Source organism: Equus caballus, chromosome 25, assembly GCF_041296265.1.
Source record: "Equus caballus isolate H_3958 breed thoroughbred chromosome 25, TB-T2T, whole genome shotgun sequence".
In the NCBI taxonomy this organism is placed as follows: domain Eukaryota; kingdom Metazoa; phylum Chordata; class Mammalia; order Perissodactyla; family Equidae; genus Equus; species Equus caballus.
In genome coordinates, this window is record NC_091708.1 from 27,983,507 (window position 1) to 28,009,202 (window position 25,696).

At 42.9% G+C, this 25,696-nt stretch overlaps 1 protein-coding gene across 6 annotated transcripts in view; it reads right to left on the bottom strand.

Annotated features, from left to right (window-relative positions):
* The window catches only part of TNC (tenascin C), a 91,029-nt gene extending 69,208 nt beyond the window's left edge, over positions 1-21,821 (bottom strand). For all 6 annotated transcript variants that reach the window (XM_023628749.2, XM_023628747.2, XM_023628744.2 and 3 more), the window contains exon 1: positions 21,458-21,821. The gene's annotated coding sequence lies outside the window, so the exon portion shown is untranslated. The remainder of the gene's footprint in view (positions 1-21,457) is intronic.
* Between the last annotated feature and the right edge of the window lie 3,875 nt (positions 21,822-25,696).

Genomic DNA, 25,696 nt, shown 5'->3' on the forward strand with positions numbered 1-25,696 from the left:
CTCTCAAAGATCTCAGGCAAATACGGCCTGGAGATTATCTCTATCCCCATCTCCATCTCCATCTCTATCTCCATATCTATGTCTATAACTATCTATAGCCAGCCCTGGTGGTCTAGTAGTTAAGATTCGGTGCTCTTACTGCTCCGGCCTGGGTTTGTTTCCCAGTCAGAGAACCACGCCACCTGTCCACGGATTGTCATACTGTGACAGCTGCCTGTTGCTGTGATCTTAAAAGCTATGCCACCAGCATTTCAAATACCAGCAGGGTCACCCATGGTGGACAGGTTTCAGTGGATCTTCTAGACTAAGACAGACTAGGAAGAAGGATCTGGCCACCAACTCCTGAAAATTGGCCATGAAAAGCCTATGCATAGCAGTGGAGCATTGTCTCATATAGTGCTGGAAGGTGAGAGGCTGGAGCAAAAAGACCAGGGAGGGCTCTGCTCCACTGTGCACAGGGCCGCTAGGAGTCGGAATTGATTCAACGGCACTAACAACAAACCTATATTTATACTCATATCAATTTATCTATCTATCTATCTATCCATCTATCTATATTTTATGGTAAGATTAAAGGATCTGGTGAATCAATGTTTGCAAAGGAGGAGAGTAGGAAGAGGCACAGCCTTTGTACGGGCTCAATACACAGATTGTTGGGGCCACATATCCAGGACAAAGTGGCTATTTCTAAGCAATGCAGATTGCCCTGCTCTGTACCCAGTCTCAGCACATATGCTGAATGCAGAAAAATACACAGGTGGATCAGACTTTGCTTTCTATCTTTATCAGGAGCCAAAGAAACTGCTATGAATTGTTTTTGTGAGTTTCTTTAGGTACCTCCTTTCCTGTTAACTTCTCAAAACACAATTAATCTGGAGTAAAAAATCTATCATAAAGATTTTCCCATGAGAGAAAAGGTAGAAAACTTAAACTCAAGAAAAAGTATAAAATTTTGAATTCGTTAGTCTAGAGCTGTGCTGTCCAGTATGGCAGCCACTAGCCACCAGTGGTTATTACAATTAAAATGAATTAAAATTAAGTACAATAAAAAATTCCATCCTCGGTTGTACTACCCACATTTCGAGTGCTTAATATTGTCTGTAATATCAGATAGTGTGGATAAAGGACATTTCCATCGTTGCAGAAAGTTCTACTGAGCAGGACTGGTTTAGAGGGCTGCTTGGTGATATTAAGCCCATGGTGCAAATGAGGAAACTGAGGCTCAGAGAGGTCAAAGAGAGTCTCTAAGAAAGTTAGCTATTGTTCAGTCTCCTGTCTAATGAAAATGGGTGAGTACCTCCAATGCAGTTGCCAGGAGACGAGAGAGAGAAGATGATACTTTTCATTAACTCAGCTGAACATAAGCAAATAGGTATGTGCACTGTAATTTCCATACCTTACATGTTCAAACACATCCAGGTACCAATGGAGAATGGTGTTCATGGTTACTATCCTCCTCAAATATGAAGGGATGTCTACCTTGTCCCAGGTCAGCATCCTTTCCCCCCATTCTACCTTTGAGATAGGAAATTTTTTCTTCTTCCTCTCTCTGAATACCTTTGAGTCCCAAGATCTCCATGAGTTTCTTCTCCTCAAATCAAACAAAAGATAGATTTCTCCAGGATCTACTCTGTCCACACCTAACATCTTGACTTACTCTGCCTCACCCTTCTCTTGGGAGCTGGTAGACCTTGTCAAAGTTAACTCATGACTGTCCATTTTTTGTTGACCCTGCACTCTTCTGCTCCGCAGTTTTTGAGGGACTCAGTCCATTTCATTCAGCAGTCTTAAACAATTATGTTGATGAAGCAGCTGAGTGCGGGAGAAAGAGCCTGTTCTTTGGAGAGAAACAGACCTGTGCTAGAATCCAGCTCTTCCACTTAGTAGCTGTTGCCTGTAGCCATTCACTTTTGCCCTCTGAGACTCACTTACCTCATTTCCTACATGGCTATACATGTCTCTATTTCACAGTGTTGTGGGAGGATGGCATGAAGTGAGAAAATATATTAAGCTACTAGCATGGTGCCAGGTACATACTAGGAGCTTAATGTATGGTAGGGGATGGGAGCATCAGGGAAGTATATTATGACTATAATAATGATGTAATAGAAAACAAGAGAAATTGGTCACGTAGGTGGAGGGAAGCTACATTCTTCTGAGGTGCTCGAGAAAGAATCCTCAAAAGAGATGGCATCTGAAATGGACCTGAAGGATAGGTAGGATTCTAAAACGCAGACGGATACAACTGAGGAGGTGGGTAGAATTTGAAGCCTACAGAAGTCTAGAAAGAGGGAAGAGCATGAGAAAAGTCAAGGGAGTTGGAAGACATGGGTGATGAGGAGAATAAAAAAATAAAGCAGCTTCCCTTTGTAGCTGCCTGACTTAGAGAAAGGTGGGTAACATGTATGGAATACTGGAGGTCTAGTTCTACTGAGGTGTAAAGACACGTATGTAGGGGAGTGGAAAGGAGAGAGCACGTGGAGTTGGTCAAATCACAGTGAGGAGAGCCTTGAAGGTCAATGTGCAGAGTAGCTGCTGCCTAGGAAGCAATGTCACGTCTCCCTAAGTCTAGGTGCCTGACTGCTCACAGTATCATGAGTTGAGATAACTAGGCAGAATGCAGGCTTCTGTATTTAGCACTTTGGTCTCCAAATATCTGGCACATTTATGGCACCTGACCCCCCCAAAAAATAAAAAAACAATGATCCTGAAGGCTTATTTTTTTTTTTGGCAGGAGAGGGTGTTAAGATGTTAGGATTTCGTTACTGATGAAAGATAAAAATTAGTTCTCGTTTCAATTTCTTCGGTATTAGACGTTGCCAGAGTAGGATGATTCTCCAGATTTGGGCATTATAGGTTTTTATTCAGAACATTATTCTGAGGTTACACTTCATTTAAGAGGCAGGGAAACCATCACGGTCAGTAGAGGAGTATCATGGCAGCGGCGTCCCAAGGGCTTTTGGTTAATAATTTTATACTTTAAGGTGCCCCTTGTTATCAAATCTTCTTTTTTTCCCCCCCAGTAGAACTGTTTGGTAGCTAACCTTTTGGAAGCGGCATGGAATAAACTAACGTTTATTTTTAGGCACTCGCCACACGACAAAGACCATTGCTAGTTAAAGGAATCAACAATCTTTGGATTTTTTCCTAGGTCACAGCTGGAGAATAAACAACATCACTTTTAGATAAAGATAAAACTTCCAACTGCTTAGAATCATATTTCAGAATTAGTTATTATGACTTCATTTTTAGTAGCTCACAGAATATATTTATCTTGTTTATTAGGCATGTACATGAAATATCCTAGGTTTGGGGGAACGAGGAGGATTCCTACTGTTTAGAAATGCAGATGAATTTCTTTCCACATCATTTTGGCAACACATGAGGCAGCTCACACTAAATTTTTCTTCTTGCTCACAGGCAAGAGAATTTTATTGTGCACAGTCAGTTATGCATGGAGTTGCTTACATGGGCGTTCTTAAAGGTTCTAGAAATTCCTCACCCCTTGTTCTTCCCAACATCCATAAATTCCTTTTCGGAATGTGTCAGGAGGAGAGAGGAGCCAGGAAACAGCCTTAAGTGTGGATTTTTTCCGAGGACATCTGATCCTTACCCTTGAGTGAGTCCAGCACAACCTGTGTCTTAAAAGAATTGAGAAAACTCTGCTGCTAAACCAAAGCTCCTACAGGACCTAGATGTTTAAATTCCAGCACTGAAAAGTGCTTATCCATTTAGGTAGCACGGTGGCTTAATGGGTTCCCAGTTAGGATGCTAGTGGATCCAGCAATCATCTTAGTGTCCTGAGGATTAACTCATTTTTAAAACCATTCATTCTTGCATTCAAGAGAGGCGAGTTGAATGAGCATTAAGACCAGGCCATGGGAGAACCCAAGAGGGAGTGAGGTGTTTCAGTCCAGTGATGGATAGTTCTTGCTCTCCATGAGTTCACAGTCTAGTAAAGGAAACAGACACGTAAAGAGATACTGAAAGGGAAGAATGATAAATGCTAAAACCGACAAATCTCCAAGGAGAGGCTGTGTAATGTTTGAGATATCTGCTCTAGAATTAGTCAAATACTATAGATTCTGGTTCTGCCACTTGCTATTAGTTTGAATCATATGGGATTTCCATTTCCATAGGCCAAAGATGGTTGGATAGGGGCAACTTCATATGGTTCCATCGAGTGGCTATGACCTTAGATATGTAACACTGTCTTTCTGCACCTCCACTTTCTTGTTTGTAAAATGACAACAGTGACAACACTATTATATAGTTTTTTCAATTGCAAGTGAGAAAAAATGAGATTAAATGAGATAATGCAGGCGCAACACTTAGGACAGTGCTGAACAGGAGGTAACAGGTAGCAGGTGTGTATTGTTATTATGTGATTTGTGTCTTTTGTTTGAAAGAGACAGTGGAAGGCTAGTCTCTGAAGGATGAGGGATTCATAAGGGAATTTTGGGGAGCTCCCTCTTGCCCTCTGTCACTTTTCCCTTGGAAGTGGGTAATTCTCAGTGTTTCAGTTTGTCAGGAGTCAGGAATTCTCTGAGATCCTTAGGGGGTGAGGAGGCTGTGGCCACACTCCTGGTTTTCCTCCTAGCCTATCTATTCTAATTCAGTAGCAGGAAAAGCAAGTTCACGAGCCTAGGGTGGAGCTCCTTTCTGGGAGACCAGTCCCCTGGCCAAGAGGCAGCGTTGCCACTGGGATGGTTGTCCATGCTGCTCAGCCAGGTCTTTCTCCAGAACAGGCTGCCTGCGGTTTAGTTTTCAAGACACTGCTCCTGACGGGAAATGTTGGCTCAGTATTTCAGCACTTTCCATCGATGCAGACAGACATGGGATTGTAAAATCAAAATCAGACTTGAGCAGGGCTTAGAAGCAACTGTAGGAGATCATGGAGTCCAGGGGTGGCAAATCTGTGGCACCCCCACAGATTTGGTGTACGTGGCAGATGTTGCTAATCAATGCCTACACACCTTTGTGGAGCCCCACTTCAGAACTGTTGTGAGTACATCACTCCAGGCAGCCACGTCCAATTAAGTAGAGATATAACATGACATGAAAAAGAATAACTGAACTGATACACACAGAGAAGGTCACCAGCTAATATTAAAACCCAGAGATCCTATTTTTTGGTCAATGAATTTGATTGAGGTTTATCTCTTCCTGAAGGCCACTGGGAGGTCTTCAAAAATAAATGCATATGAAAGGATTCTCGTAATTCTTAGTCTGAGGTCATCATAATAGTCCCCAGAGACAAATATCAGCAATGGGATCTTGGAGAGCATTTGTGTTAAGAGATATCCAGATTTCTTGGTCCTGTGCAGTTTCTTCAGTTTTCCATCCATCCATCCATCCATCCATCCACCCATCCATCAACCCATCCATCTATCCAACTATCCATCTTGTCAGTACATATTTATTAGATACCTACTATGTGCCAAGCCCTGAGTTAAGCATGATGGATACAACAATGAAGAAGCTAAGCATGTTCTCTATAATCATAAAGCTTATAACTTCCTCCTGAATGGTCACAAGACACAATTGATTTTAAATCCATGTATTGTGGATTCAATATTGGTGATATTCTTAAGTGTCGCTGCGTATTGAGAACATGGTGCACACTCCTAAGTCAATAGCAAGAGTAGAAATGTTAAGATTCTTGCGAGAGCTACTTGCTGTCTACTTACTATGTGCTGCATGTATGCTGGGTGCTGGGGAGACTACCCAGAGTAAGGGTCTAGCCTCTCTTTCCAGAAGTCTCACAAACTAGAAGTGCATACACAGCGAAGTTCAGTAGCAGTGCTGGTCTGAATGAAGGAATAGAGGAAAGAAGTGTTCCTTTGAGCTTGGAAGTTCACAGGGGGCTTCCTGGAGGAGGAAGGCTTAGAATCACTGAACATTAATTGAAAAGGCCTTGAAAGATCAAGAAGAGGTTGAAATGATAAAATAATAATAAAAGTAATAAAGATATCATTGAGTATCATTCACTGAGTGCTTATCTTGTCAAAGCCTGTGCTAAGCATTTTAAAATCTCCAACCGCAAATTCCCACAAATTGATATGAGGTAGTGTCTTTATTCTGGTTTTGCAGATGTGGAAACTGAAGCACAGAATAATTAGAATAGAATAACTATTAAGTAGTGGAGTCAGGATTTGAACACAGGTCCATCTGAGTCCAAAGTGCTCTGAACCACCATTTTATACAGCCCTTTGTGCTGGAGGGCCAGGGAAAGGACCTATGGTTCAAGACCAGACCCAAGTTCTGTCTATATAACGTTCAAACACTTGGCTCAAAAGAGAATACTATCAACACCCTGGAACGAGGGCCCTACAGTGGCAGACATCCTGTGGGTGCTATGGTGATGAAACACACTGACAGACACCTTGCAGATGTCCTATCTTGGTCACTGGGAGAGGATCCAGATGCCTCGAAGGCTCCTCGAAAGCCCTTTTGCCATCTCCCAGTGGACAAATCAATCTGTGCTTCAAGACAAAGCTCAAAAAAAGAAATCTATTATTAGAAATTTTCTCAGGTAACTTTTCCCTCTCCTGAATTCTCTCAGTACTTGATCTGATATTATTTGTATCATATGGCATTCTAAAAATGGTTTTGAGTGGCTTTATGATGTATGTATATCTTCCTCTTTTAGAGCAATCAGCAAATTCTGTCCTGTATTTATCTTAGACTGTAAGCAGTTAGTGTACATATGGTTACTCCTTATGTAGTTAGAACGCATACAGTTAGACTATACATAGACAGTTATGTTCCATGAGGGCAGGGACTATATCTGAGTCATTAATCTCTTTTTCTTTCTTTTTTTGTTGTGAGGAAGATTGGCTCTGAGTTAACATCTGTTGCCAATCTTCCTCTTTTTCCTTTAGGAAGATTGTTGCTGAGCCAACATCTGTGCCAGTCTTCCTCTATATTGTATGTGGGACGCCTCCACAGCAAGGCTTGATTAGTGGTGCTAGGTCCGTGCCTGGGATCCAAACCCACAAACCCCAGGCTGCTGAGGTACAGCATGCAAACTTAACCACTACACCATCAGGCCAGCACCTGAGTCATTCATCTCTTAAAACCCAGCACCAAGCACTGTGTCTGGAACACAGTAAATGCACAATATATTTATATTTGAATAAAATAAAATTGAACATATTTCTTGATTTTGAACTTACATACAGCAGGTGCTCATATTTGTGAAATTAATGAATGAACAAGTACTCTTATTTTCCTGATAGACCTAATGTAATTAGTTCTCCTGTGATCTCTCCTAAGGCAAGATGTATGAAGGAATTCATCATCGCTGCACTCCTGGATTTAGTTCACTTTTATTCACTTAGATATTCAGTGAGTACATACTATGTGCCAGACACCACACTGAGCATGGGGTTATAACAGTGGCCAAGATAGACCTTACTTCTTCCCATGAGATTCTAGTTAACACCCCAAAAGTTCTTGAGAGCCCAGCATGTCTGCTTTGACACAAGCTTTCTATATGAGCAAGGTAAACTCGACTGGACCTTTGGCACAGCATGGACTTGATCAGGCCTGGGATATACTCAGTGTCGAACTCTGGTGTTGGGGTGAAAGAAGCATCTTGGGGGCTGGCCCCGTGGCCGAGTGCTTAAGTTCGCGTGCTCTGCTGCAGGCGGCCCGGTGTTTCGTTGGTTCGGATCCTGGGCGCGGACATGGCACTGCTCATGAAGCCACGCTAAGGCGGCGTCCCGCATGCCACAACTAGAAGGACACACAACGAAGAATATACAACTATGTACTGGGGGGCTTTGGGGAGAAAAAGGAAAAAATAAAATCTTTAAAAAAAAAAAAAGAAGCATCTTGGGTTATTAGTCAGTGACACTTGCAATTTCATTGCCATATTTATTGTTTGTTAAATTTAGGTCACTCTCTCTTTTTGTATTTTGATTTTTATCACTTATTTTTAAGCTTCTGAAGATTTGAGGCTCTCATGGGGCCACGTAGTAAAACATGCAATAGATTGAAGAGCTAGAAGATGAGCTCTGAGTCACACAACCACTTCTTGTGTGACCTTAGGCAACTCACATCCACTCTCTTGTAAAATAAACAAGTGCGTGTGGCTCCAATTCTAGAGTGTCTTTGGTTCTGGTGATACATGGCCCATTGCTAATTTGGCAATATTTCTACCAAACTTAATTTTGGATTTCATTTTAGACCCAAGTCAAATGGTCAATATTAAGTACAAACTCCCTAAATACTCAGTGTTTCTTTCTTTAGTTGTTTGGCTTAAGCATTCGTGATGCTTCATGGCTTCCTCTCCCCCATCCCCCGAACAGACATTTCATTACCAACCAAATTAAGCCCACAAATCTTAATCCATAAAATATTTCCATCCAGACACAATAATGAGATTCATATTTGTGGTTTAGTATACCTAAGAAAAGCTCAGATGAAGTATGACTAGATCCATTGATACACTCAGACCACAAACTTCCCTGGCGTGGTCTGGTTTCAATTTTTGAAATAAAAACTCTGCATAACGCTTGCTTTCTCTCTTCTATGTCTTGCCCAGACTGCAAGGAAAATAAAAAGTGGGTCTGACCAAGTGGCAACAGTATAGATTTCTATAAGGTTCTGGAAAATTGTTTCAAAAATAGATTTGAATTCATTTCCCAACGGAACCATGACCTTCTCTGTTTTGGCCTTTGTCCAGAATTTTAAGCAATCTCGTTGACTCTTTCACAAATATTGGAAAGTGGGTTCTTGAGCCCAGGTTAAAAGAATGAAAGAGATTTATCTAAGAAGGACAGGTTATAGATGGACTTATAACTCAACCCTAAATAAGAGATTTTCTGAAAAGGGCTCTGTGACATGGTGGCCTTTGTGAAACTGTCGGCCACCCAATGCCAGAGATGTAGCCTTGAAAACTCTTAAGGAGCCACTCTGATGGGAGAGAAGAGAACACAGCCTTTAGAATCAGGTAGACCTGACATCAAATTCCGCTTACCCGCTGGGGAGCCTTGGACAAAGTCCTATAACTATTTTGAACCGTGGCTTCTTTAGCTGTTGAACGGAGATCTTTCCAGGGTTGTTGGAGACAGTGAATGGGGCAATGGAGTTATAAATGCCTGGGATATTAATCATAAACGCTACCAACAAATGTCAGTATCTATTCTCCTTTTCTTTCCTCTTTCTTCTCATCCTCCCCTGTTAGGGAGCTCCATGACATTGAACACGTTTCAAAAAAAAAGACAATAATTTTGTAGAGGTCTTTCAAGGTTTGGTTAAGAGGTTGAATTGGTTTGGGAAGGCAGTTAAGTTTCAGTTTATGTGTCAACTTCAATTAGCTGATGGGGCTGCCTGGAGCCGCTTTGAGAAAGATTCTGTGGCCATGTTTGGACTCAAGGGGAAAGGTGCTGTGATGGATTAGCAATGTCTACCATGGGTACAGAAGTAGGGGAGTGTTGCTATGTGTGCCAAATATTTGGCATAGCAAGACTGGATAGCTTTGGCAATTTTTCCAGCCTAATCTGCTGATATTCAAATGAATGGAATGCTGCTTGACTGAGGCTTGTGTCAGAAGGAACCAGATGGAATCACTGACGATCATAAAAGCCTGTTAGAATCAAGTTCAATAAAGTTTGATCCATTTTGATAGAAGTTGACTCCCGAAATGAAAATATGCCTCTAAGACTGGAAGAAGGAAACTGGTCTTCCAGGGAACACTAAGACTACTCCAGTAAGTAGTTTGTGTGATCCCAGGCAAGGCAAACATACTTTCATTGTCTACTTTCTCTTTCTCAATATGGGGCCATTTAAATGCTACGATAATAACTAACACTGATTGAATACATGTGTGCCAGGAACTGCTTTGTGTGTCTTATATGGATTATCTTATTATATCCTCTCCAAGATCCCTGAAATAGTTGCCTTTAGTTTTGTCAGTTTACAGATGAGAAAACAGATGAGATGCTCACACAGCTCGAGGCCTTGCAACTAGAAAGGGGGAGAGGAATTTAATTGAAGTAATCTGACTCATGTGTCAGAGATCTCATTCCTTACCATCAGCATTGCTGCTATCCTTTAATGATGTCAAAGGGTGGCTTTTGCATGACTAAGTTAAAAGAACTGACTTCAAAAGGAAGCAGTGGTCGGAGTCCAGAATAACTATCGCCAATGAAGGACCTTTACGACTTACAGAGAGAAAAGGAGAAGCTGCACATGAGTCTGAAGCATAGAGATGTTTCTAAACTTGACTTGGGTTTAATTTGGCTGTGTAACTTTCAGTGGCATTTTCTAATGTGTAATCCACAACATGTTGACAGGTATTAATGCATGGGAGAAAGAATTCCTAATTAAACATGTTCAGAAAATGCTATTTTAAACCAAGCAAATGACACAACTTTCTTTACTTCAGGATTTCCCAGGGTCTTTAATGTGCTCATGTTCATTAGAAATCTCCAAGAAGGCGAGAGTTTATAGAGTGTTTCCCAAGCTTACTTGATTATTTTGTGTGTGAATTATGTCACAGGGTTGGGTTTGATGGCACACAATGGCAGAAGTGCAGATTTGGAACAAATCCTGACCCTTTCTCTTTTCATCTCCCTCATATGAGGTGGGAGTAATGATATACCTATGACCTGTCTATGACAAGCATGATGCTCCAGGATGAAGGCTCTCTAGCAATTTAAACTAAAAGTGATGCAACTAGTTTGACATTTATCCTGTACCTGGCACTTTACAGATGCCATTTAATTGTGACACCAACCTTATAAGTTTGAAAGCATTGTTCGTATTTTACTGTTAAGAGAACTGAAGGCTTGAGAATTTAAATAAATTGCCCAGAGGGTAATTATTGGACTCAGAATTAAAAACACAATCTTGTAATTCCAAACTCTATGCTTTTTCTGCTGTACCAAATTATCTTTTGAGGCAAGGTTTATTGCTTAGTTTAAACAATATTTATTCAATAAATATCAGAGGGGAATCCAACATCATTGATGTAAGTAGAGTTGTTGGATTCCTAAAATGGGACCTCTTGGAAGGATGGTGTTGGGGAATTGGGGGTGTATACGATGATTGAATTTACAGTTTTGAACTTGAGGGAAGGCACAAAGCCAAATGCACTACAATATTCATGTCTCGGGCAAGTCTTTAAAGCCCCTAGAAATAGCTTACTCTCCTTGAGTCTGGCCTGGAGAGAAAGTGAGTAAGTGAGAGGGAGATAAAGTGAGAAGTAGCAGACAGGGGAGCTTAAGAATCTCTCCTTTCTGGAAAATTGGGCCTCATGATATGTACTGACTTAAAAAAAAATACGCCTTCCAAGAAATTAATCAAGTCATGATAGCATTTCAGAGGGTCTTGAAATGACAACTTTTATTTTTGAAAGAATGGAGTTAAATGAACAAAAGAACAAAGAAAGAAAAGGGGGAAAATCCCTTCTAGACAGGATCATTAAATTCAGCATGTGGCAGGAAAGTCAAGAAATTAGCCCAAGAGAGATGAAAGTCAGAGGTAGCCAGGGACAAATCAAGATGGGTCATACAAATGAATAGCTCTTCTACCATTCTTCTAAGCTTCCTACAGCTAGACAGTTTGGCATTATGTTTTTAGAGAGACTTACTGGATGAACTTTTATTTCTGATTCAATCTCTTTATATGTATAAGTATAATAATATTCACCTTGCTAGGCTGTGGTGATGAGAAATTATGTATATAACTTTAGCACACTGACTGGCAGGAGTCAGTACATTTTTTCTTAAGTGACCAGATAGTATATATTTTATGCTTTGCAGCCAGACCGTCTCTGTCACAACTCCTCGATTCCACTATTGTAGAGAAAGTAGCCACAGATATGACATAAATGAATGAGCGTGGCTATGTTGCAATAAAACTTTATTTACAAAAATAGGCAGCCACGTGGGACTTTGCTGACCCTGCTGGAATATAGCAGTTAGTCAATAAATGACAACTACTATTATAAAACCACATACAGATTGAACTGGACAGGAAGGAAACCAACGTCCTGTTGAGAACCTACCACATTCCTGATTTATGCCAAGCTTTATGCTAGATGCTTTTTTTATACATGCTATCATTTATCTTATCATTTGTCATGACACCCTGGTGAGCCTATTTGGAAATTAAATTCAGACTCAGGGAGTTTCAGCGGCTGCATTAAAAGGGAAAGCCAGCTTTTAGACCTAACATGTGACTCTAAAATATGTGTTCTCAGCTACTACTCTGGGGTGACTCATGAGGCAACTTCCTGCAGTTCATATTAGGTGAAAACTTCAATTAGCACTGCTTGATAAAGAGGGAGATCAGAGCTTAAGCAGAAAGCTTCACCTTCCACTTCCTAGATCTTCCACAGCAATCTGGTGGCTAGCCACGTGTAAGCACTGAAATATTTGACCTCTGTCTTTCTCTCAGAGTCTCTGGCTGGCCCTCAAGTTTTGCACACTTCCCCTCTGGAGCGTGCTTAAGCCAAGGTGCATTGTTTGCAAACGCTTATTAGCTTCTGGGCAGATGCTGGCGAGTTTCCTTTGGCCTGCGATGGGGTTCCAGAGTCTGTTGAAGCTTGGCTGTGCTCGTGGATCATTTTAGCCAAAAAGAGTGGCTAATTAGGGTGATGCTCCACTCGTCTCTACCTCTAGAGCTAGGTTTTCCTACTCTGGGCATGCCTTTTTTAGCCCAAGTGGCTCGTTTACCTTTTTACCCCAGGTCTAGATGAGTGAGAACAAATTTACAGTGCTTTTAACATCCACAAAGCTTTGTGCTCCAGTGAAGAATTTACCAGACGATAATCTAAGATGTTTTTAGGTAGATGCCCTGTGGAAAAGGGTATTTTGTAGTCAAACAAGTTTGGGGATACAGGGTTAAACAAATCTGAATAGATTAACTGCTGCAGGATTTTTCCAATCACGTACTCTTCTACCCAAAATCTCCCATTGGCTCCTTGTCACACTCAGCATAAAATCCTAAGTCCTAGCCACTGTCTACAGGCTCATTTCCTCATTTCTTTCAGATCTCTGCTCAAATATCATCTCCACATCCCACCCTATCTAAAGCAGCACCACCAGTCATTGTCTGTTGCCTCATCGTGTTTAGTATTTCCTCTTAGCAAGTATCTACCTAAAATTGTACTATAAGCTTTGATTCCTTTTTATTGCCTACTTTCTTCCACCATAATGTACGCTCCATGAATAAAAGGACCTTGCATGTCTTGCTTTCTCCTGTATCTCCAGCCCTTAGAACCTCGTATTGAATGAACATGTGGGCCATGAATTTCTAAGAATGGGACATATTCTCAAGTGTTCCCCAAACTCATTTGGCCACAGAACACATTTTTAGATGCATCTTATGAGAATGCTATTCCACAGGACACACTTTTGGCAGCTACTTCTCTGGTGGAGTCTTATTACTAAGAACTATTTCAACAATAGGTAACAACAACAACGACAATAGAACATTGATATTGAGTGCCAATTTCTGTGCTAATCAATGCACTTTAACTATGTCATTTAACCATCAAAATAACCTTATGAAGTAGAGACAACTTTGCCATTAATACAGATGAGGAAAATGAGGCTTAGAGAAGTTAAATAACTTGGCCAAAATCACATAGCAAGCACTTGAACCCAGAACTTTCTGATACTGAAGCCACACTCTTAACCACTTTCCAATTCTTCCCCTGGGCTGTGAATTTCTCCATGTTTTAAGACAGAGAGCTCTTTGTCTCCATCCTTTCCTTGAGTCCTTTCTATCCTCCCACTAGTTATAGACTGATCCTAGTTATAACTTCCAGATTTTCTGCTATCTCTTGTGACTCAGCCTTAAATCCCCAGACAGGCCTCCTCTGTCCTTGGTACTGGTTTTTCAAAATCTGAGGCAGTGCATGCTTTGACCCTGGGGGCCACCTCCGAAAGCAAGGACATTCCTTGAGGTCTGTGTCCTGAGACCGTTTCCTGTCCCAGGGCTGGACTGGCTTCTTCCTGTCATGTGTTATGATATCACTCTGAAAAGTTGAGAGCCTAGAGGGCAAAGCATGAAAACAACTTCAAATTCTGGGCTTTCTGAATAATCTCTGGTGAGAAAGTAGAAGTCCAAATCTGGGACACAGCATGGATTACTGTCTGTTGTTGAAGGTTAATTTTATTCCAGTTGTGTTCGATTACATGTAAGCCAGATACAAATACTCCTTTCAAGAACTTCATGGGCAGGAGGAGTTGACCTCTGAGCAGACAGGCAATTCCAGGATGATAGAGGAATGACAGAAAAAAACCATGAGGCGAAATGGAATGACAGTAAAGGGACATCTCATCTACCTGGAGGAGATGGTTCCTGAACTGAATTTTGAAAGGAGAATGAGTAAGTGAAAAACATAGGGAAGGACATTCGAGGAAAGAGGGAATGGCATTTGCCAGGGCATTAAAAACATGAAATGGTTGATGTGAAGAGCATGAATTAGAACTGAAGTACAAGGTCTGTTTGGAGACCAGGAGCCAGATCATGGAAAAAATTGAATGCCAGGCTGGGGATTTGAATTGCTTCTGTGGCCAGAAGAGCACCATTTGGAAATCTTTAGGGCTTGAAATGTTGTGCAAGCCAGGGTTGGGGAATAGATTGAAAGGGAAGGTTGGTGGGATGGGAGCCAATGGGGAAAGAAACTGTTGTAGTGGTCCATCTGTGAGATGCCATGGCCTGAACTAGGATGATGATGGTGAAGCTGGGAAGGCAGTGAACTGATTTACTTGTCAAGACAGTAGAGTCCACAAAATTTGGTATATGGTTAGGTAGTAAGGAGAGAGGTAGAAAAAGTGAAGGAATTAATCCTAGATTTTAGTCTTCATTATATCTGCTGATAGAGAAATAAGTTGGGGATGGGGACAATGGATGAGTTTCAGTTTTGGTCACTCTGAATTTCTTGCCTTTGAATGAAATACATTTGAAGTCATTGCCTTGAAATATTTTGCCCTGGGAAGATATTTGAGAGGAATCATGGCACCCCAATGAACTATGAAATGTAATTCAAAACACTTGGCTCCACCTTGTAAATTAATAGGAAGCTTAAATAAGACTCAGTCCACCCTAGTGACTACTATAATTATTGTTTGTTCATCAATAGAAATGCAGATGGGTTGGGTGAACTTGTTGTTGATAAGTGGTCAGAAATCAGTGACACTGGAGTGTTGGAGGCAGTGGCAGGCAAAGTCTAAGACAGGCCTCAATGATGCTGCTTCATGCTATTCACGTCCTTGTGTAGTTCTCTCTCCTTGAGTGTGAGATGGCCTGGTGGCTTGCTTCTAATCAATAGAATATGGCTAAGGTGATAGGGCATCACTTCCACAATTAGGCTACACGAGATTGTGATGTCTGTCTTGCTTGCCAGCTCTTTCTCTCATTGGCTTTGACGAAGCAAATGGCTATGTTGGAGAGACTCAAGTCACAAGGAATAGATGGTGTCCTTGAGCCAACAGCAAGCAAGGAACTGAATCCAGCCAACAACCACATAAGTGAGCTTGGAAGCTAATCATTCCCCAGTTGAGTCTTCAGATGAGACCCCAATCCTGGCCAATCCTCATGAGAGACCGTAGGTAGAACATCCAGCTAAACCGTGTTTGGGTTCCTGACTTACAGAAACTGTAGGATAATAAATGTGGGTTGTTTTAAGCCACCAAGTTTTGTGGTAATTTGTTAGGCAGCAATAGATAACTAATACAGAAGACTCCTTGGCTCAGTCTATGTGAGTGAAGGCTGCCCAGAGAATAAGACTGTTAATTTTTTCTTTTTAAAAAATGCATTGACTCTGACGCCAGGAACCCTGGCTTCCAAGAGCAAGAGTCAGAAGACCTAGGATTCAGTCCTGACCCTGTTGCCAACTGGCATGAGATCTTAGGAAGACTTTTCCCGTCTCTGTGTCTCAGTTTCACCATTTTTCAAATGAGGAGAGTTAAACCAGACCAGCAATGTAGAAAAATTTTTGCCACAGAACTCTTTCATCAAATGGCATTTTATGAGGAGGCTCAATGTAGAAAACAGATAAAAGTGGAGGGGTTTGGTTGACATAAGGTTGAGAGGAGCCCGTGCTTGGCTTCCCCATCTCTCCATGGCAAAGCCCAGATCACCTCAGAGGAACCTTTTAAATCCGGTCTCCAAACCCCTGGCTTAGTGCTTACCCAGGAGCCCCTTTAGTTTCAACAACCTATGGGTAGGGAGATTTTATTTTTAACAATCTATCTATAAGTTAGAGCACTTTTCTGTGACATCTCTGCCTTGAATTACCTGTGTGGCCATCCCAGGACCCAGGACATAAGTACCTCAGAGAGCGGGCTGCTTCCCTTGGGGCAACTCCTACGTGAGCACATGAGCTGGTTTCACTTCCTGAGCTTCCCAGCAGGTGGGTGCCCTCTGCTGCATCAAAGCTTCTGAAGTATTTTCCTCTCCCAGGCTGTCTCTTCCCTAGCTGGAAAGTCATGGCTTCCTTGTCTGGATGTACTCACACGCTTTGTTATTATTATTATCATCATCAATATTGTTGTTTTTATTTTGTTACTTGGTGCCTCCCTGGCTGTAATGTTCCTAAGGGTCTCTGGCTGGCAGAGAGTCTGGTGTTGCTGTGGGCTCTCTTGTTCTGGCTGTGACGTGTTGCTTTTGCAGTGAGGTGACATGTGTTCATGTCGCACTGCATGCCTAGAAAAGTTTCCCAGTGCAATGCTATTAGCCAGAGCTACCTTATGATGCAGCTGTAGGCTAGAGTCGTGAATAAAAATACACTGACTTGCACTCAATATTCAGTCTCTGCCATCTTATTTGTCTACCTACCAAGAATGGTTTTACCCCTTAAGACATCCTTGGGTCATTAAATTTGAGCCCTCCTATTTCCACCAAATTATTCCCTTGTCTAAAGTCCACCATTGACAATTCTCTGTATTAAGCATTGCCCTCTCTACCCTTTAAAAATGTAAATATTCCTCTAGCAAGTAGCCTGCTGTCTCTAACTTCTTCTGTTATCTGAAAAATGGGAATAATACTTGGCATGAAATTTTTTTCTTCATTTCCACTTGCGAATAGACTAAAAATACACAAGGAAGGAATTTTCCATTCACAATCTGCTTTCAGCGTAGGCATTTTGCTTTTACTCCATGATGGAGAGTCCAAGGGAGCAATGATAGTATTGAACTAGATTGTTGCTAAACTTAAATAGAGGCCAGAAATATGAGACAAGGAGGAAGGAAAGAGAAAAAGGATTTCTAAGCATAAGGACATAACTGAAAAAACAGTCTGGTCACTGGGGTTAGAATCAGGTAGGCATGTAGAGTTTTCTCCTCTGCCAAGACTGCACAGGTGTGTATGGCCCCTTTCTGGTACGTAAGGCCACCACTGTCTTTGGTCTTGGGTGGAATTATTGCCTGGAGTTTGTAGGAGGTTAAGAGGGTTTCCCTCCTTGAAAGGAAGCCTTCATCTAATGTTTCCCACATGTTGAAGGTGTTCAAACTGGCCTGGGATTAGATTCAAGGGGATTCCCTGTGATCTTTTCAAAGTGAGAGGTGATTGAGTTATAAACTCTCATCTCTAAGGCTTCCGGGGAATTTGTGACTCAGAGCCTACAAGCATTTCCTCATTGTCATGGGATTCACTGCTCTGAGGCTGGGCACACCAATTTGGCTTTGTCTCCCCATCAGACCTTTTAAAATCAGGTGCTCAGTTCACCTGGTTCTCAGAGAGGGTGCAGGTCCAGGTCCAGCCCTGCCTTCCCAATCAGAGCTCCCACCTGGAGAGCACAGTGAAGTGTGTGCCTACTTTTCTGGGATGGAAATCAGCAGTAATGACCCGACTGTTACCTCTAGTGTCATTCGTCTCTCTCTGGGGCTGAAATTTGAACTTTTCTGTTTCCAGGCAGAGAATTGCACCACCATGAGCTGACCTTTTCTGAGCATCATGAGAAACGATATACACAGGGCTTTTCTGTAAAATTGATAGACACGAATGCCAGTCGGGGACTTCTCTACCACCTCAGCTAATCACTGAAAGTCACCGTTCAAAGTTCTCTATGAGGTCAGCCCAGCCTGACTTCAGGAGGCAATGAAGCAGAGTGGAAAGAATAATAGGGTTTAGTCAGAAAGTTTGGGTTCAAATCCAACTCTGCTCCTCGCTTGTGGAAAGCCCTCAGATGAGTCACCCAACTTCTTTGGGCTTTGATTTCGCTGTCCATAAAATGAAGCTAGTCATTCATAACTTGCAGTGGTAGAGTCAGAATTAGATGAGAAACCACAGGCAAACCCTCCTATCATATATGTGATATGTAGTTAGCCTCAACATTAACGACTTTGAGTGTTTTCTCATCACAAAGGGACTATATATCTAGAGTCAAGTAAATGTTTGTTACCTGCTTTCTACTCTTCCAGCTACTCTCATAGGAAAACACATCTAGCTTCAGTATGGAGGGACTTGTGCTTAGGTCAGCTGGATGTGTTTTCCTATGAGAAAATATGGCTGGATGTCTATAGAAATCCAGGGGGAGGAGAAAATAGGTGTTCTTAGTTCATTGTGAGCATTAGAAAGGGTAGGATTAAGGGGGATATGTTTTTCATTCTGTCAGCTTGAATTCCCTTTCCAAATTCCATTCTGGTTATATGATCAGGCTACCGCTGTATTTATGGGTGGCCACAGTCTGGCTGGAAGGGCAGATTTAGCCCAGAAAGAAGTGTTTTCTTTCTAAAGGCAGTGCAAGAAGCAGCAGCATTCAGAAGAAACGTGGCAGAATGTGCCTCTTACTTGGGGATCATGGGGACCCGTGTCTGACAACAGGTTTCATCCGAATTCTCGAACTCTGGAACAGTTACTCATTCTCTCCGCTCTTTGAGCCATCTCTTTGTCCAATAGGTACCACTCTTAGAGACATGTTGTGGCTATTTAGTTTGATGATGTACACAAAGGGCCTATAGATTAGAGAGTAGGCTCTCCGTATGTTTTGGTTATTGTTATCATTAAAATTAATTAATCATCCTTTGTTGAGCATTTTAAGCTTCCCACATATATTCCTGTCTACTGCACTACTTGAGGAGCTGCTCTAACTCCTACTACAGATGGAGACTCAGAGGGTCAAAAATCCTTGTTGAAGTGCAAAATTGCAGCCTGGAAAACACAACACCCGGCTTCGTGATTCTTCACTGTGTTTGGTGTCATTCAGGATTCTGTGGAAATGTCCCAGAGGCTGAGAGCAATGGGGTGAGTTTTGGACCGTCCATCCCCTCTTCACTCAACACAGCTCCAAATTTACCTGTTGTTTATTGGGGTTTTGCCTTCAATTTCAGTTAATGAATATTTCCACTGCTAAAAATAAGTTTGAGAACCATGGTCTTAGAACATTCATCTTGGCCAAGTCCTTGTAAATTGATAAACAGGAATACCAAGAAAAGCCTCTATTTAGTGAGTCGTTACTATGTGCTAGGTACTATGCCAAGAGTTTGCCATATATGATCTCATTCGAATATCACAAGAGCCCTGTGAGACAAAGATGGTCATCCTCTTTCTATGGACCACAAAGCCGAGGGCTGGAAGGTAAGCAACCTTTGGGCTGGGGACGGAGCAGTTAGTGGAAGATAAGATAGGGAAGATAGATTTTTCAAACAAAGCATAGAAAAAAAAACTTTAGGCAGTACAACCTGGTAACACCCCTTTCAATCCTTATCCAATTCACACTGTTCCAGCAAACCAGAGAATATTCTTCTTGTGCACCGCCACCCCCCCAAATGTTGTCACCTCCCTGAAACGCACAGAGTCAAAGTGCACTCATTCACTTCTACCACAAAGGGCTTGATGCACAGGATGCCAGCAAACTTTCCACATGTTTCTTTAGCACTGAACAAACCTTTCCCCAGTCCTGAGTTGGCCTTGCCATATCACAGGACTGGGCAGGAAGCTGGCTGGGGTGGGCAGCAGGTTTTTATTTCTAAAGCGCATATGGGAAAGCTCCATAAAAAAGGGAAAAAAGGTCCACCAAAACATGAAAAAGAGGCATTCATTCTTCAAGGGGTGGGGGGGGGGGGGTGTCCCCGTCCCACTCTCCCTCTAGACGGAAAGCATTTGCAGAGTCCCCGGCAGCATGGTGCTTTATGGCCGTCTGCAAATACCCAAACTCAAAACCTTGTGCATTCTGGAATCAGAGCCCGACATTTATATCCAGCCCCAGGCTGCTCGCTTTTCTCCAAACTTGTGCCAACACAACCTCCTGATTGTAAAATACAGCTAAGTCTCTGACCTGCCAGCCTAGTGAGACACCCTCAGACAAGGTGAGATAAAAAGAAGAGGAGGGGGGCAGAGGGGTGGGGAACCCACAAGAAACAATCCAAGATTGGCTAAATGCCTCTTTTAACTTCCAAAGTGATGGCAGTTTTTGGCAATGACATTGATTATCCAAAATTTCAATTACTAAGCACTCACTCTACTCAACTCTTTAGACCTCATTTTCTCCTCATCATGACAATATAAGTCATTGTCCCCAATTTAGAGAAGTGGAAACTGAGGCTCGAAGATGTTACATCTTTGGTGGTGGTGGAGGGGATACCAAAGAGACCCCCGGCTTCAAAACCTGAGCTCTTAATCTCCTTACAATACTAATGGGACGGGGAACCCCTGTGCCCTTTCCACAGACTGCCAAGTAGAGCTTCCCGTCCCTGGGGGAAACTGTTTCTCAGGGTTTTCTGCGATGAGAGGTGAGGAGGGAGAGGCGATTCTAGAAAGATATGGGATACTGCTGCCTCTCAGCACTCCAAACATGCACATGTCCCCAGACCAAGGGTCAGTGAATCAAGAGGCATTCACGGGGAGTCCCCTTGCCCTTCAGAACGGAAGCTGGTGCCCACCACCTCCATCTTGTAGTCTCTAGTTTGTTCATCTGGCCTTAGGAGTCACCTTCTCGCTTCTGTGCCCCAGCCCGTGGCCGTTTCCACATCTGACCACAGAGGGAATGCTGTGGAAGGAGGGGGTGGATACAAAACTCTTTGTAAACTGTAAGGTAAGGGCTGTTTAGACATAAAATTTTATTGTTCTCTCTACAATCCACTATCAGTCTCCCCCTAACCCATCCCAGAGTCCGGCCACGAATAAACTCCACTCTGAAACTCTCCTTCCCTAATCCTCCAAGGAAAATATTCACAGGTGAATCAGCCAGGCAAGGAGTTAAGAGAAAATCCTTGCTATTCCTCTGAAGAGCGGCAGAGATAAAAACTTTACAAAAAGTTCTTTCCGTGTATGCCTACTCATTGAACTAAAACAAACAGACAAAAATGTACAAGACTGGAAGAGGGGAGAGTAGGAAACAGCAAGGTGCATCTGATCATAACAAATACCCCACTTTGCCAGCGGCGAAGATAAAGCAAAGGTTTTATCATTATGAAACCACAACCCATTTGGTAACAGGAATGCAAACGGTATATTATAACGATCTTTGGTGATGGCGGTGAAACGGACTTACCTTTCCGGAACTGGGAAACACCTAGATCCTTGAGCGAACCAGCTCCATGGAATAAGCACCTGGATGTGAGCAGCCGCGGGGCTCCCACGTGCGCTGCCCCCCAGTGTCACCCCGCGCCCGCGCCGTCTTTGTGCGGAGGAGAGGCGGGTGTGTGTCTGCGCGCGGGAGAGCGTGTGACAGTAGGCAGGCTGTGGCCAGTGCAGCCAGCTTTGGCTGGCTTATATAGCGAGCTCCTTCCTCTGTAATGGGACGCCTCGCCTCCAGACATCCTTTCCCACTTTTTCAGTTGGTGAGTTAAAGGAACAGCCCTCCCAGTGGAACAGGCTTAGCTCATGAAAGACGCACTCACTCCCTGCTCCCTGCCAAGAAAGGAGCCCATTTGCATACAATTTATGGCGAAAGGAGGAATCCCCGCTTCCCTCCTCTCCTGCTCCCGACACAGAGCAGCTGTTAGTGAAGTGTGATTTTTGCTTCGCTCCCCAAACGGATTTTCTAATTGTGAGACAGAAGCCCAGGGAGCAAGAGGGAGCAGGATGAACGATTCTGATTCTGGCTCTGCTACGCCGGCAGGCAGGCTGGAAATGCCACCAGGGCTCGCCTGTGCTCTGGGCAGCTGCTGCTCAGTGGCACCTTGGAGAAAGCAAAGAGGCTGAGCTGAGTTCCTGGAAAGAGGAGATAAAGCCCTTCAAAAGCCTGGGGCGTTTTGAGTTTCCCAGGGCCAGCAGAGAGATAACCCAGGATTAGTTCTCAGCAGGTGGGCACTGTGCCTGGAGCACAGATCAGTCCGGCCTCTCTTCTGTGGGAGCCAGCCATGCCCAGCTGCCCGGAGGCGGCATTATCCCAGCTCCAGTGCCCTGTAGGGGAGCAGCTTTTTGACATTGTTCATGCCCAGCGCATGGTCCCGTCTTTGAAGCTGCATCTCCTGGGAAAAGGTCTCTGAGGTCTCTTCTCAGTGCTGGACGGTGTCCATCACAAGAGAAAAAAAGGTAACAACTTAATCTTTGAGACATAAGCTGTGTCTTAGCTCTCCAGCCTGCTGTGGATACTTGCCAAGCTCTGAGTCATCCATTTGTTTGGTGGTTAGCATGCAATGAGTACCCACAGGCACACACAGGCATTTGAGGGAGTGGGGAGGAGCCCGGGGCACGCACCCACGCTTGAGCTTGTCACAGCGTACAGTTTCGTGATAGTGGACAGAAATGAGTCTCATGCAATCTGTAGCTACGGTTGGACCTTCCTTTGTCAAGTCTATATGAGGAGCTGTACACGGTACTTTATGGACACTATTTCATTACATCCTTGCAACCACCGTGTGCGATGGCATGAGTGTTGCCCTCTTTTTACAGATGAAGAGACTGAGGGTCAGAGAAGCATTGTAGCTTCACTAAGGGAATACACCTGGGAAGCTTTTAGGTTACTACACTGGGCTCCATAATTCTTCTTATTACACATTACTGCCCACGACCATTGTAAGATGATATTTAAACCATGTTTTATGCCCTATTAGATTATAACGCCACTTATATAAAAACCATTGCCATATTTGAATATGGAAGATATATTCCTTTTTCCATAGAGCTAATTCTGAGATCCTTGATTTTTTTAAATAAACTACCAATAATGGAGGTTTCCGTTATCCACCTATTTTCAATATTGAATAATATCATCCTCACACTCGTTATTATTATTGCTCTGGGCCTCAGTTTCCCCATCTGAAAAAAGTGGGACAAGATTAGGTCATCTCTAGGGTGTTCTGGCTCTGATATTCTAGGATTCTCTGCTTAAGTGACCCTCCCAGACAGCAAGAAAGCCCATACATAGTCATGTCATAAAACAGCTCATTTGAACTTTTGAACTGTTTTGGCTGATTCAAATGTTGGTTGTTTTGGAAGTTTTTAAATCTGTGTTTTAGCCAAAGCATATTTCAGTAGCACTAGTTGTGTCTTTCAATCAGTAATAAATGCTTCCATGCCTCTTGGCTTTGTGAAGACTACTGAGTTTATCTCCTGGGTTACAGAATAGAATATTGGAAGAGTATATAATACATGTCATATAGACTTACACTTGCATATAATATATAATCAATATATATTTGCAGGACCAGCCCCGTGGCCGAGTGGTTATGTTCGCGCACTCTGCTGGGGTGGCCCAGGGTATTCCCAGTTCGAATCCTGGGCGTGGACGTGGCACTGCTCGTCAAGCCATGCTGAAGCAGTGTCCCACATGCCACAACTAGAAGGACCCATAACTAAAATATACAACTATATACTGGGGGGATTTTGGGAGAAAAAAGCAGAAAAAAAAGAAGAAAGATTGGCAACAGTTGTTAGCTCAGGTGACAATCTTAAAATATATTTATATATATATTTGCAATTGTGTGTGTATTTAAATGAGACAAGAGAGCATGTTGGAAAACTGAGTGATAAATATAGTTTCTTCTGAGAATGTCCCAAACCCAACCTCCCACCTCGTAGTATTCCACGATCATTGATTAGGGCCTACTACAAGTGGCTTAGCCAATCACAGGGAAACAAAACCAAATAGGACCAGACTGGTCCTTGACGCAGGAAACAGGCCAGTGGAGCAATCAAACAAGAATATTACTAAGCGTTCAGTGAGCCATCATAGAAGTACATTCCAACAGCATAGAGAAGTGAGTTTTACTCATGAATCTTTAGAAGCAGCTTCTTATAAAATGAATTTTCTCCAAAACCTATGTGATGTGGCATCTTAAGCCACACCTTGGCTTTTGACTGAGGGGAGCCCAGACAAGGGCTTGTTTCTATCTGTCCCTGGACCTTCTTCAGCCTCCGTTCCAGACAAATGGATCTGCACACACCGTGTGCTTTCCAATTTGCTGATGCTGTGCTCTATCTAGGGTCTTCACCTCCACCTCCTCGGATCCAGTGAGATCAATTCTGGTCTAATTTCCCCATGAAGCTCCCTAGATTTCTTCTATAAGAAATGCTTCCACGCACCACAGCATTTTGTAACTCTGTTAGGAAATTCATTGCCTCTACACAGTACAATGATGTATATATATGTCTAGGTTTTTCTCCTACACTCTCGGTTCCAGAGGACAGTGATTAACCCTACTTTTTCTGTGCCTAGCATAGAGCCTTGGGTATTGTAGAAGTTTTGTAAATGTTTATTGAATGAATGAAGTAACGGAGGAACAAGTGAATGTTTGACATGCTGTACGTTATAATCAAATTCTTCCTTTTTCACCCACGGAATATAAAAGGGCAACTAGATTATTGTCTAACACATCCATTGTACAGATAAGGAAAGCGGGCCCAGAGAGGGGCAATGACTTAACCAAGGCCTCCATGGCTTCCCTCCATGCAGATGGTCATCACAGTCAGAACTGAGCAAGTAAACCACGCTAGACATTACAGCAGAGGATGTTTGTGGAATTCACAGCTGTTCATCCTCCTGTTTGGCAGAGGCCGTACCTCTTGGCATCTGATCTCTTACGATCGTGCCCTTCGCAGTACTATAAGCACTTTTTTCTGCATGAGAAGGCAGAGCCGATGCTTGTAAACACCACCTCTGCACGGAGTTCTCAGCCAAAGGCTGATTTTGTTGTTGGTTGTTTGCGATCCTCATTCACAGGTTGCTGGTGGAGACTGTGGTTTGGAAGCCAGAGGGAGCATGGGGGATCACCTTGGGTGAGATCATTCTTATGTCCTTGAAGGTCTGTTAAATGTAATATGTTTTTTTCCCCTATAGATCAGCCAGTGAGTGGAATATTGGCCAGGACTGGCATTGTCTGAGGCAGCTGAGTGTCCATTTCTTTGAGAAGTCTGGCATCTACTTCTCATGGGATCCCTTGATTCCCACCCATGCTGACCCACTCCTTCGCTGCACCCAACCTCCTCCCTCCTTCTTCGAATTCATCTGGTGTGCTAACTCCCATCCAGAAGTCCCATGTGACTCTATATTTGCCAAAAATCTCTCCCAAAACAATGAAGGAGCTCTAGTCCAACACAATAAGCTAGTCCTTTAATTAGATGTATTTGTTTAGAGTCAAGATTCCCCAACTTGCTGTCTGCAAGCCTTTGTTCAGTGTTCTTCTCACTTTTCCTTAGATATCGAAGGACAAAACAGCTCAAAGACATCATTGGTCCTCGAATGAGTGGCAAGACAGAGGAGAGCTTCATTGACTGATGGAATAGGGCAAATGAGCTGCACAATCGACCAAAACGTCGATTTCTGGTCAGCATGGCAGAGTGGAAA